Raw genomic sequence first — 12,655 nt, forward strand, 5'->3', positions numbered from 1 at the left:
TTGGCATTCCAAGAGCGTCGCCGGTCTTCATTGAATTCCAAATTGTATCCTTCGTCAGTGCAAACCAAGAGACATAAAATTAAAAACTTTTGTAACGGTTCAATCTATTTCCTTCCTCACCTTCGATCCAATGTTGTTCTTGCAGATAAGATTGGTAGTGTAATAAGTGCGGAGTAGCTGTGGTAATCGAATAGTGAATAAAATAAGCGGCGTACCAAGTATGCGACCGATGTTTTGTCCTTGAAACATGTGCAGTCCGGTTGTACAATGACGTTCAGATCGATGGTGGTAGTGCTTGTCCTGGTAATTAAAGCCAGTTTCTTCCTAGTCCACGGGCAAACTGCATTTTGATCTAAAGAAATGTGCGAGGGTATCCTGCAACTGACACTTTCTGCAGAAAGGATTTGGTGTTAGGTTGAAGTCGTGCAATTTCACTCAAGTTGGAATCTCCTCACAGATTACATATAACCAAATGAATCTCACATCCGATGGTAGGAATTTTTTTGGAACATTTCGCCAAAATTTGCTCCATTTGGTACACGGATAACAGCTGTAAAGAGGATTTGATGTTGGTTGCTGAATCGCCTGTTGGTATAAAAAGACTGTGTAACGATGAAGGAATTCCTCCCTATGTAACTTCATATACTGAAATACGACTGCACATAGTGCCGCGGGGGTTCTGTTTCAGGCATGAATACTTCTGAGGGCGTATCGTCTTGCCTAGAGGCACTGAACAGGGGTTTAGTGATGGAATTTGTAGTAGCTGATAAGAAACTGAAAATAGATCTGGTGTAAACACAGCTGAAATGACTTAGAGGATAGTTCAAGCCCCTACCGCCTTGGGAAAGGGTGTGGCTGTTGTTATAAAGTGTAACTTGAAAAGGACTGCCAGACTGCCCCAGCAGCGGTTGCCAGAATTTATTTCTCTATGTTGACCGACTACGGAGGTGGAAAAAGTGGTTTGGGGTGGACGGTAATGAACTAATGTTGATGTCTTGGACACCAGTTTCATCTGATGTGCACTCGACGGAACAGTTCTGGGAGGCTATCGGGCGCCAGGTCCCTGTCCACAATCCAGCAGCCGGCAATTTACGGGAACTGTGATACTTATACATAGACACCTAATATCATACATCTCCGGAAACCCACCAAGGACTTGACGAATCAATTTCATGTACAACTGCTGCTGTATTACGTTCGAAAGGTAGACCAACACACTATTAAGGAGATGGTCATAATGTTTTAGCTCATCAGTGGAGGAATATGAATAAACAACTGTGGACAGCGCAATTACCGGTTCATCATAGTCACAATAGACACAAAGCCACGAGTCAGTCTAGTACTTAGAGTATTTACACCGATTAGTAATATAGATGATGAAGAGCCTGAAAAATGTGTGAGGAGATAAAGGAAATTATTCGTTACCTTTTAAGAGCCAAAATTTAATTTTCATACTAGGTTCGAATGTGGTAGTAGGAAAACGATGAGAAAAAGAAATAGTCGGAGGTCACGGGCTGGAGGAAAGGAATGAAAGATTTTTGCACATAGCACCACTTAATCGTTGTTACAGCGGGTTTATAATTGTAAAAAAAGGCTGTATATGTGGAAAAGTCCAGGAGTTGCTAAAAAGTTTCAGATACATCAATAATGGTCGTGACAGAGATTTAGAAACCAGACATTGAAATGCAAAACATTTCCAGATTCAAATATGTGCTGTGACTTTAATTTATTAGTTAAAAAATGCAACTTAAAGTTAAAGAAATTGAAGACAAGTCGAACATAAACAAATGGGAATTCGTTAAAATTAAAACGTGCACTAGACAACGGATGACTGAAACAAGCGAAAGAAATAAAGACGAATGATTACCAATGAGAGATGGAATACTGAAGGCAGCTAGGAAGAACGAGGCAAAGAAAAGGCCGTTAGGAATCCTTGGAGAGCACACAATACAATGCATTTGATTGACTGAAGGGTAAACTATAACAATTCAGCAAGTGAAGCTAGCAAAAGTGAATAGAAAGGTCTAAAAATTAACATTAACAGCTTTATAAAGAAATGGTACACGATGAGAATGGTAGAAGTGGATGAAGATGAGGTGAGGGATATGATATTATGAAATAAATCATCGGGAGGAGGAAACATAAGAAAGTTGTATTTGTTATGTTAGATACACACTATCTCATCATCCAGATACCTGTTACTGGACATTAATATGGGATGTGTCCACTCCTCTCGTTTATGACGACTTGAACTCTGCTAGGGGCACTTTCACTTTGGTGGTTGAATGTCTATGGAGGAATACCAGCCCAGTCTCTTTCAAGAGCCGAAACCAGAGAAGGTAGCGACCGTAGACGTTGGGGTCCGGAGTGAAGTCGACGTTCTATCTTATTTCAAAGGTGTTCCATTGAGTTTTGTTCGGGACGCTGTGGAGACAAGCCAATTCAGTTATATTATTGTCCACAAACCACTGTCTCACGGACGCTGCTTTATGACAGGGTGCACAGTCATACTGATACAATCAGTCATCGTGCCCAACTGTAAAATGTGTTCATATACTTCCGCATTTAGTGTTTGCTTAGGCACTATAAAGGTAACAACCCTGACAGCATAAATCGCCCCCTTACCGTAACACCACCTCCTCCGTACTTCACTACTGGCAGTAGACATGATGGCAGATAACGTTCTCCAGGACGTCGTCTAACCCAAACCTTTCCATCGGAGTGCCACAGGGTATAGTGTGATTCATCACTCCAAACCAGTAGTTTCCAGTTATCCGTTATCCAGTGGCATCATCTCAAGCGTCTCTTGCCACTGACTACAGTGGCTTATGAGGAGCTGCTCGACCATTGTAGCCCTTTCTTTTTAATTCCCTACGCTCAGTCATTGTGCTAGCTTCAGTTGTGGTAGCACTTTGGAACTCACAAATGTTTCCTTTCACTAATTTCATGCGATTTTTTACAAACAATTCCTCTTAGATCTTCGAACGGATCGGACAGTATCTTGAAAAGAGGTTATAAGATGAACTTTAACATAAGTAAAGCAAAAATAATGTAACTTAGTCGAATTAAAAAGGCTGATGTAATGGGAATTAGACTAGGAAAGAAAAAAACCAAAGATAGTAGTTGAAGTTTGCTGTTTCAGTAACAAAATAGCTGATAATGGCCGAAATAAAGAGGATAAAAATGCAGACTGCCAGTACCAAGACAACAGATTCTGGAAAGGAGAAATTTGTGAATATCGAATATAAATTTAAATTTTAGAAAGTCTTTTCTGAGTGTATTTGTGTGGGGTGCAGGCTTACATGTAACTGAGATGTGAAAGATAAACATTGCAGACAAAAGGAGAACAGAAGCTTTTGTAGTACAATGTTACAGATAAATGCTCAACAGAAGATGCGTAACTCGAGAAACTAATGAAGAGGCCCTAAATCGAGTTGGGGACATAAGAGTTTAATGGTACAACTTCATTACAATGACGTGCTCAAAAGTAATGGCTGCGAATATTTTATGTGAAGACACTTAAAGATTTTTAAACCAAACAACTTTTGTTAACATCCCACGACCTTATTCTTCGTTTCTACGTGTTTGTTTCTCAACGTTGTCATCCTGGCGACGAGCAAATTTCTCCCAACAAGAGACCAATTTGTTGATACTGGTACCGCAACTCTAGAGCGTTTGACATTGCTGAAGGAGCCACAATCTCTCCTCTGCTTGCACCGCTTCATTACTATAGAAGTGAAGTCCCCGAAAGTGTTCTTTAAATTCTGGAAATAGATGAAAATCGGATGGGGCCAAGTCGGAACTGTATGGATGATGATCTATGACTGTTAACCTAAGGTATCGGATATTTTGCAGATGCCGCAGCGTTCGTGTATGGTGTGGCATTATCATGCTGACAGAGAGGGTGCTACATGCGTGAACGACTAGAAATTCGTTTACAGAACGCTGTTTCTCACGCATGTACATAGTTACGCATAGTTACGTTACACACCACCATGTTACATGCTACAATTCAAAGCTCTCTAGCAGCAGAAGTTGCAACTTGAGTCAGCGAAGCTTTCAAATCCACCGAGTAATATTTATGACACGTAGCCTAATACCTCAACAGATATTGAGAACAGAATAGAAAACATTTGTGTATTACTAGGCAACACGCACTTGTACAAGAACGGACACGTTTCTATGACAAAGCTTGAGGCATTAAGGTAGAGTCAGTTTGGTAATGGAGGGAAGTGCATGGGGTAAAAACTGTAGATATAGGCCAAGGGTTGACTAATGGAAACATGTTCGATTGGGTGTTGGTTGCATTTGCTATACAGAAATTAGAAATTTGTGCAAGATACCCTGTTAGGGAAACTTGGATCAAACCAGTCATCAGATTGAAGGACAACAACAACAACAATATTTCAGAATATTAATGCTGTAACTATTTCACAGACAAGCTGATAATCAAGCATAATATGTTTCCCATTATGTCTACAAATATTAAATGAGAATAGAGAATAACGCCCTAACAGTATCGCTTTATGGGGGTATACAGAGAGGAAAATGATTCCAAAGTAATAGTGAGAATCTTGATGGTAATTGTAGTCTTACCTTCCACCGAAAAGTAATCACGCTCCACCAGTGCTCCGGAATTCCGCCTACCAGGGAGCTCCTGCAGATTCTGCGCCTCTGCTCGGCGCCCTCGCGGTTTTGCTCAGATTCTGGGAAGAGTGGGAGGCGGTAGCGACAGTGCAGTGGAAGATACTCCAGCGCATGCGCAGATACACACACTCTACCCCTCATTTCCCCTTCTCGTCTCGTTGGTATCTAAAGCACTTAGAAACGAATGATCTTGTGAAGGCAATGCGAAAATACTATAGAATCGAGCTACTCTACCCATCGGTAGAAAACACTTATTTCATGACTCAGAAAATCAGCCAAATACGTAGATTCTTATCGAAAATGTAACTTTACAGCTGCTATTCGCAGTGTCATGTGTCGAGTTCGAGCGTATCCCCAGCATATGCGATTAAAGTGGGAGGAGCAGCGGATACTACGCTACGAAATATTTTTTTTTAAGTTTTCAGCAGTGAGGTACTGTACACTATGTAATCTCTGGTACGCTATAAACTTAAGCCTTAATAATGTGTCTCAGCTCGAACACAATACGCTTGTACAGCTATACTCTATTTATTGCTCTATAAGTTTGAACTCTTATACTAGCCAATGCGGTAATGCTTCACAGTTGCTAGATATGTATAGGAATTGGATATTGGTCAAGATCTCCTTTTCCCCTCTCTCTGTCTATCACCTCCTCTCCCCTCTCCTCCTCCCCCTCTCTCATCACATTCTCTCCCCTCTCTCTCTCCATCCCCTCCTCACCCTACCTTTCCCCACTTCCTCGTCCGTTCACACTCTGTCCAGTTCTTCCTTCCCCCTTTCCATGTCTATTTCCCCTACCATTCTCCCTGTCATTTCCTCCTCCCCCTCTCTCTGAGCTTAAGCCTCGTTTATTGTTATAGCCAACGAATCCTTGATTGGGAATTGAAGTCGCTTAAAATAAATGGGTGAACGGCTTGGGATCATTAGTCTACAGAGTATGAGAGACCTCTCTTGCTGCTGTATCTGTGAGGATAGTAGCCTCATTGACAGTATTTCTGGTGATTTTCATCTGCAAGCGGGTAGGATTACAAAGTTTTGAACGATTCACGTCCCATGGTAGTATTCTAATCGTAAACTGGTATATCATAAATACAGCTCTCCTGCTTTCTGATTAAACTGACTGCGAAGAAGAAAGGAAACATTACACAGTCGTTTACACAATTTTAGTTTATAATTATATATAAGAACATACATGCGAGAAACAACTTATCTAAATGTTTAAATGCATTGCAACCGCAGTTAAAACTGACTTTGAGAAAGAAAACGAAACCGCACATTTGCACAGCACATAATTTAGTTTCTCGCACTCGTTTTTAGCAGACAACACGCACATTACGAACGTACGTAGCCTATGTCCGACTGAATGTTGATAACAGCATAGTTTAAGAATTTTGACGTATATCAATGAAGAAATTTTCGATATTTCTGCTACCAACGTTTCCCATTAATGTAGTATATATACATTTATATAAATTACATATTAAAAATATAGATACTAAGCCTGTCCGAATTTAAAAATGTGAAGTAAATCGGTCAATAACTTAATAACGTTTCGAGATTTTTGCTAACAGCGAAAAGTAAATTGGTCAAGGACGTTTGGAGATTTTTGTTTAACAACAAAACAGACATGCAGATATGTAGCCTTTGTCCTTCGGAACGTTTATTCTAGTCTCATCGATCAATTACCTTTCGAGATTTTTGGTAACAAGGACCGAATGAAAAATACAGGGTGCCATTTAAAAAAGTCATACCGCTGTTCATATCTTTGTAAAAAAAACAAATCTACAACGAAGGTAATCGTACTGATTGATGTCCCCTGACGGCTAAAGAGCATTTGCTTGAAACATTTTGTAATTTACATCTGGACAAACACTTATTTAGGGTGGTCAAGATAAATGGGACAGACTGTATAAAACCGGCGATTCTGTTAGGCAAGAGAAAGGCGCGAGCGCAGTGACAACCGTGGCCACCTCCACTGCGGTTCCCCACTTCGTAGCCGTTGGAGGGGCGCCGTGAGGAGAAACAGCGAGTCAGCATGGGCGTTAACATCAGCGCGCCTCTATTTGCTGGCGTCGTTTGCGCTCGGCGAATGAACGAAGAGGAGCTTGATACTTGTAGTTACGTAATTCGAAGAAGAATCGACATCGCAGCCATTTTCTAGCTCCATTCCGTGCACTCTGCTACTAGTATCTCAGGAAATGAAAATTTATTCGATATAAACAAAGACATCTCATCTACAATTTTTTTTGCAGCAAGTGGTATCAACAGTTTATCTGAGAGCCATGGCCGGTTTAAGGTTGTGCAGGTCCCGCAGCTATATGCTGTATTTCTTTCGACTTGAAATGTGTTCGTATTTATGTAAACTCGTGTTTGTAAGTGTCAGATTGGTATCTGAGAAATGTGTAAAACTTATTTTGATATCTAAATGTGTAAATTTCGGCATAGGGCTACAGAACTACGTGAAAATTTAGTTTTGAACATAAATATATGGAGCTCAACGTTAAATGATGCGAAATCCAGGCTAGTCGGACCATCAAATAATTCGTCTGCGAGAGAGCAATTCATTTTCAATGAAATTTTTATATACTATCTGACCGCAAAAACAAAATGTCTCAGATTAAAATGTTGGCCCTTTATCTTGGCCCTTTATCTTTAGTTTTGCAAACAATCGCTGTACCAGAACTATTACATCTACATCTACATCTACATGATTACTCTGCAATTCACATTTAAGTGATTGGCAGAGGGTTCATCAAACCACAATCATACTATCTCTCTACCATTCCACTCCCGACCAGCGCGCGGGAAAAACGAACACCTAAACCTTTCTGTTCGAGCTCTGATTTCTCTTATTTTATTTTGATGATCATTCGTCCCTTTGTAGGTTGGGCTCAACAAAATATTTTTGCATTCGGCAGAGAAAGTTGGTGACTGAAATTTCGTAAATAGATCTCGCCGCGGCGAAAAACGTCTTTGCTTTAATGACTTCCATCCCAACTCGCGTATCATATCTGCCACACTCTCTCCCCTATTACGTGATAATACAAAACGAGCTGCCCTTTTTTGCACCCTTTTTTACCAACTGAAGTTGTTCGTAATTTTTACACCCAGGCACTAAGTTGAATTGACAGCCTTGAGAATTGTACTATTTATCGAGTAATCGAATTCCAACGGATTTCTTTTGGAACTCATGTGGATCACCTCACACTTTTCGTTATTTAGCGTCAACTACCACCTGCCACACCATATAGCAATCTTTTCTAAATCGCTTTGCAACTGATACTGGTCTTCGGATGACCTTACTAGACGGTAAATCACTGCATCATCTACGAACAACCTTAGAGAACTGCTCAGATTGCCACCCAGCTCATTTATAAACACTCCTGGAAATGGAAAAAAGAACACATTGACACCGGTGTGTCAGACCCACCATACTTGCTCCGGACACTGCGAGAGGGCTGTACAAGCAATGATCACACGCACGGCACAGCGGACACACCAGGAACCGCGGTGTTGGCCGTCGAATGGCGCTAGCTGCGCAGCATTTGTGCACCGCCGCCGTCAGTGTCAGCCAGTTTGCCGTGGCATACGGAGCTCCATCGCAGTCTTTAACACTGGTAGCATGCCGCGACAGCGTGGACGTGAACCGTATGTGCAGTTGACAGACTTTGAGCGAGGGCGCATAGTGGGCATGCGGGAGGCCGGGTGGACGTACCGCCGAATTGCTCAACACGTGGGGCGTGAGGTCTCCACAGTACATCGATGTTGTCGCCAGTGGTCGGCGGAAGGTGCACGTGCCCGTCGACCTGGGACCGGACCGCAGCGACGCACGGATGCACGCCAAGACCGTAGGATCCTACGCAGTGCCGTAGGGGACCGCACCGCCACTTCCCAGCAAATTAGGGACACTGTTGCTCCTGGGGTATCGGCGAGGACCATTCGCAACCGTCTCCATGAAGCTGGGCTACGGTCCCGCACACCGTTAGGCCGTCTTCCACTCACGCCCCAACATCGTGCAGCCCGCCTCCAGTGGTGTCGCGACAGGCGTGAATGGAGGGACGAATGGAGACGTGTCGTCTTCAGCGATGAGAGTCGCTTCTGCCTTGGTGCCAATGATGGTCGTATGCGTGTTTGGCGCCGTGCAGGTGAGCGCCACAATCAGGACTGCATACGACCGAGGCACACAGGGCCAACACCCGGCATCATGGTGTGGGGAGCGATCTCCTACACTGGCCGTACACCACTGGTGATCGTCGAGGGGACACTGAATAGTGCACGGTACATCCAAACCGTCATCGAACCCATCGTTCTACCATTCCTAGACCGGCAAGGGAACTTGCTGTTCCAACAGGACAATGCACGTCCGCATGTATCCCGTGCCACCCAACGTGCTCTAGAAGGTGTAAGTCAACTACCCTGGCCAGCAAGATCTCCGGATCTGTCCCCCATTGAGCATGTTTGGGACTGGATGAAGCGTCGTCTCACGCGGTCTGCACGTCCAGCACGAACGCTGGTCCAACTGAGGCGCCAGGTGGAAATGGCATGGCAAGCTGTTCCACAGGACTACATCCAGCATCTCTACGATCGTCTCCATGGGAGAATAGCAGCCTGCATTGCTGCGAAAGGTGGATATACACTGTACTAGTGCCGACATTGTGCATGCTCTGTTGCCTGTGTCTATGTGCCTGTGGTTCTGTCAGTGTGATCATGTGATGTATCTGACCCCAGGAATGTGTCAATAAAGTTTCCCCTTCCTGGGACAATGAATTCACGGTGTTCTTATTTCAATTTCCAGGAGTGTAGATCAGGAACAGCAGAGGTCCCAGGACGCTTCCCTGGGGAACACCTGATATCACTTCAGTTTTACTCGATGATTTGCCGTCTATTACTACGAACTGCGACCTTCCTGACAAGAAATCACGAATCCAGTCCCACAACGGAGACGATACCTCGTAGACCCGCAGCTTGATTAGAAGTCGCTTGTGAGGAACGGTGTCAAAAGCTTTCCGGAAATCTAGAAATACGGAATTAACTTGAGATCCCCTGTCGATACCGGCCATTACTTCGTGCGAATAAAGAGCTAGCTGCGTTGCACAAGAACGATGTTTTCTGAAACCATGCTGATTACGTATCAATAGATCGTTCCCTTCGAGGTGATTCATAATGTTTGAATACAGTATATGCTCCAAAACCCTACTGCAAACCGACGTCAATGATATAGGCCTGTAGTTCGATGGATTACTCCTACTACCCTTCTTAAACACTGGTGCGACCTGCGCAATTTTCCAATCTGTAGGTACAGATCTATCGGTGAGCGAGCGGTTGTATATGATTGCTAAGTAGGGAGCTATTGTATCAGCGTAATCTGAAAGGAACCTAATCGGTATACAATATGGACCTGAAGACTTGCCCGTATCAAGCGATTTGAGTTGCTTAGCAGCCCCTAAGGTATCTACTTCTAAGAAACTCATGCTAGCAGCTGTTCGTGTTTCAAATTCTGGAATATTCCATTCGTCTTCCCTGGTGAAGGAATTTCGGAAAACTGCGTTCAATAACTCCGCTTTAGCGGCAGAGTCGTCGGTAACAGTACCATCGCCACTGGGCAGCGAAGGTATTGAATGCGTCTTGCCGCTTGTGTACTTTACATACGACCAGAATTTCTTCGGATTTTCTACCAAATTTCGAGACAATGTTTCGTTGTGGAACCTATTAAAGGCATCTCGCACTGAAGTCAGTGTCAAATTTCGCGCGTCTGTAAATTTTAGCCAATCTTCGGGATTTCGTGTTCTTCTGAACTTTACATGCTTTTTCCGTTGCCTCTGCAACAGCGTTCTTACCTGTTTTGTGTACCATGGGGAATCAGTTCCATCTCTTACCAGTTTATGAGGTATGAATCTCTCAATTGCTGTTACTACTATATCTTTGAATTTGAGCCACATCTCGTCTACATTTGCAGTCAGTTCGGAAGGAATGGAGATTGTCTCTTAGGAAGGTTTCTAGTGACATTTTATCCGCTTTTTTAAATAAAATTATTTTGCGTTTGTTTCTGGTGGATTTGGAAGAAACGGCATTGAGCCTAGCTACAACGACCTTGTGATCGCTAATCCCTGTATCAGTCATGATGCACTCTATTAGCTCTGGATTGTTTGTGGGTAAGAGGACAAGTGTGTTTTCGCAACCATTTACAATTCGCGTGGGTTCGTGGACTAACTGCTCTAAATAATTTTCGGAGAAAGCATTTAGGACAATCTCGGAAGATGTTTTCTGCCTACCACCAGTTTTGAACAAGTATTTTTGCCAACATATCGAGGGAAGGTTGAAGTCCCCACCAATTATAACCGTATGAGTGGGGATTTATTTGTTACGAGACTCAAATTTTCTCTGAACTGTTCAGCAACTAAATCATAGGAGTCCGGGGGTCGGTAGAAGGAGCCAATTATTAACTTAGTTCGGCTGTTAAGTATAACCTCCACCCATACCAATTCGCACGGAGTATCTACTTCGACTTCACTACAAAATAAACCACTACTGACAGACACAAACACTCCACCACCAATTCTGCCTAATCTATCTTTCCTGAACACCGTCTGAGACTTCGTAAAAATTTGTGCAGAACTTTTCAGGCTTTAGCCAGCTTTTTGTACCTATAACGATTTCAGGTTCTGTGCTTTCTATTAGTGCTTGAAGCTCAGGGACTTTCCCAGCACAACTACAACAATTTACAACTACAATTCCGACTGTTCTTTGATCCAAGCACGTTCCTGTATTTGCCATGCACCCTTTGAGATTGCAACCCACCCCTTACTTTCCCGAGGTCTTCTAACCTAAAAAACCGCCCAGTCCACGCCACACAGCCTCCGCTATCCGTGCAGCCGCCAGCTGAGAGTAGTGAACTCCTGACCTATTCGGCAGAAGACGAAACCCCACCACCCTATGGCGCAAGTCACAGCAAAGGAATGTAAAAATTAACGCATCTCACTATCTGATAGAACTACTTGAAAATTTACAAGAGAGCATTTCACTGAAATCTTTTACTGGTATTAAGCCTCAGAACTGATACCGATATTTTCACAAAAACTTTCTGACAATCACTGTGTCTTACAATGGACATAAACTTTGATGGCAATTAAATTTATTGGCGTACCTGTATGCATAGAACGCTAACCTGTTCAGCAATCTGTCACAATTAGTATAGTGGTCTGACTGTACAAAACCAAATATTACTTGCCGCTCTTGCAATGTGCAGTGCAAGACGGTATCTTACCAATTTTGATAAAATGCTTCTTAGTACTCATCTCCCGATGTGCAGTGCGAGTATAGAAACACAGACATGAAAGTAAATGAAAGCGGGGAAATAATCTCAACGACTGAAAAAAGAAAACAAAGACTCCAAGTATAACTATGCTTCATTAAGCCATAACAACAAATACACATTTTCATAAATTTCTCACACCTAGACAAGTAAGCAAAAAAATTTCTTAATAACTTTCTCGTGTACAGTTGCTTCCCTTGACACTTGTTTCAACTATCAGACAAATGCATGTGCTTCACTACTAAATTTCTACAGTAAAATTATTTTTGAGCCATTATGAGATAAAGATATTAAACATTAGTGAAGACACTAAAACTACATATTGCAATTAAATTTTGTTAACTTCATTCACGCAGAAATGAAGAATCACTCTTTAGGCAAGTAACTAGTTCCGCGTTCCTTTCAAATAAAGAAATTGTTAGCTCACTGAGGTGGCTATGCCGTAATTTTTCAAGGCTATGAGATTGTGGAGACGTTGGTTACCTCACTTCGACCACAGGTTAATCCGATTTTGCTCTGATGGTCTGTCTCAGTGGGGATTTCTGGCGAAATTATACAAAACAAAGGTAGGAAAATGTAGGATTCTGCATCTCTGCAAAATGGTTCAAATGGCTCTGAGCACTATGGGACTCAACTGCTGAGGTCATTAGTCCCCTAGAACTTAGAACTAGTTAAACCTAACTAACCTAAGGACAT

This window comes from Schistocerca serialis, chromosome 3 (assembly GCF_023864345.2).
Source record: "Schistocerca serialis cubense isolate TAMUIC-IGC-003099 chromosome 3, iqSchSeri2.2, whole genome shotgun sequence".
Taxonomy (NCBI): Eukaryota; Metazoa; Arthropoda; class Insecta; order Orthoptera; family Acrididae; genus Schistocerca; species Schistocerca serialis.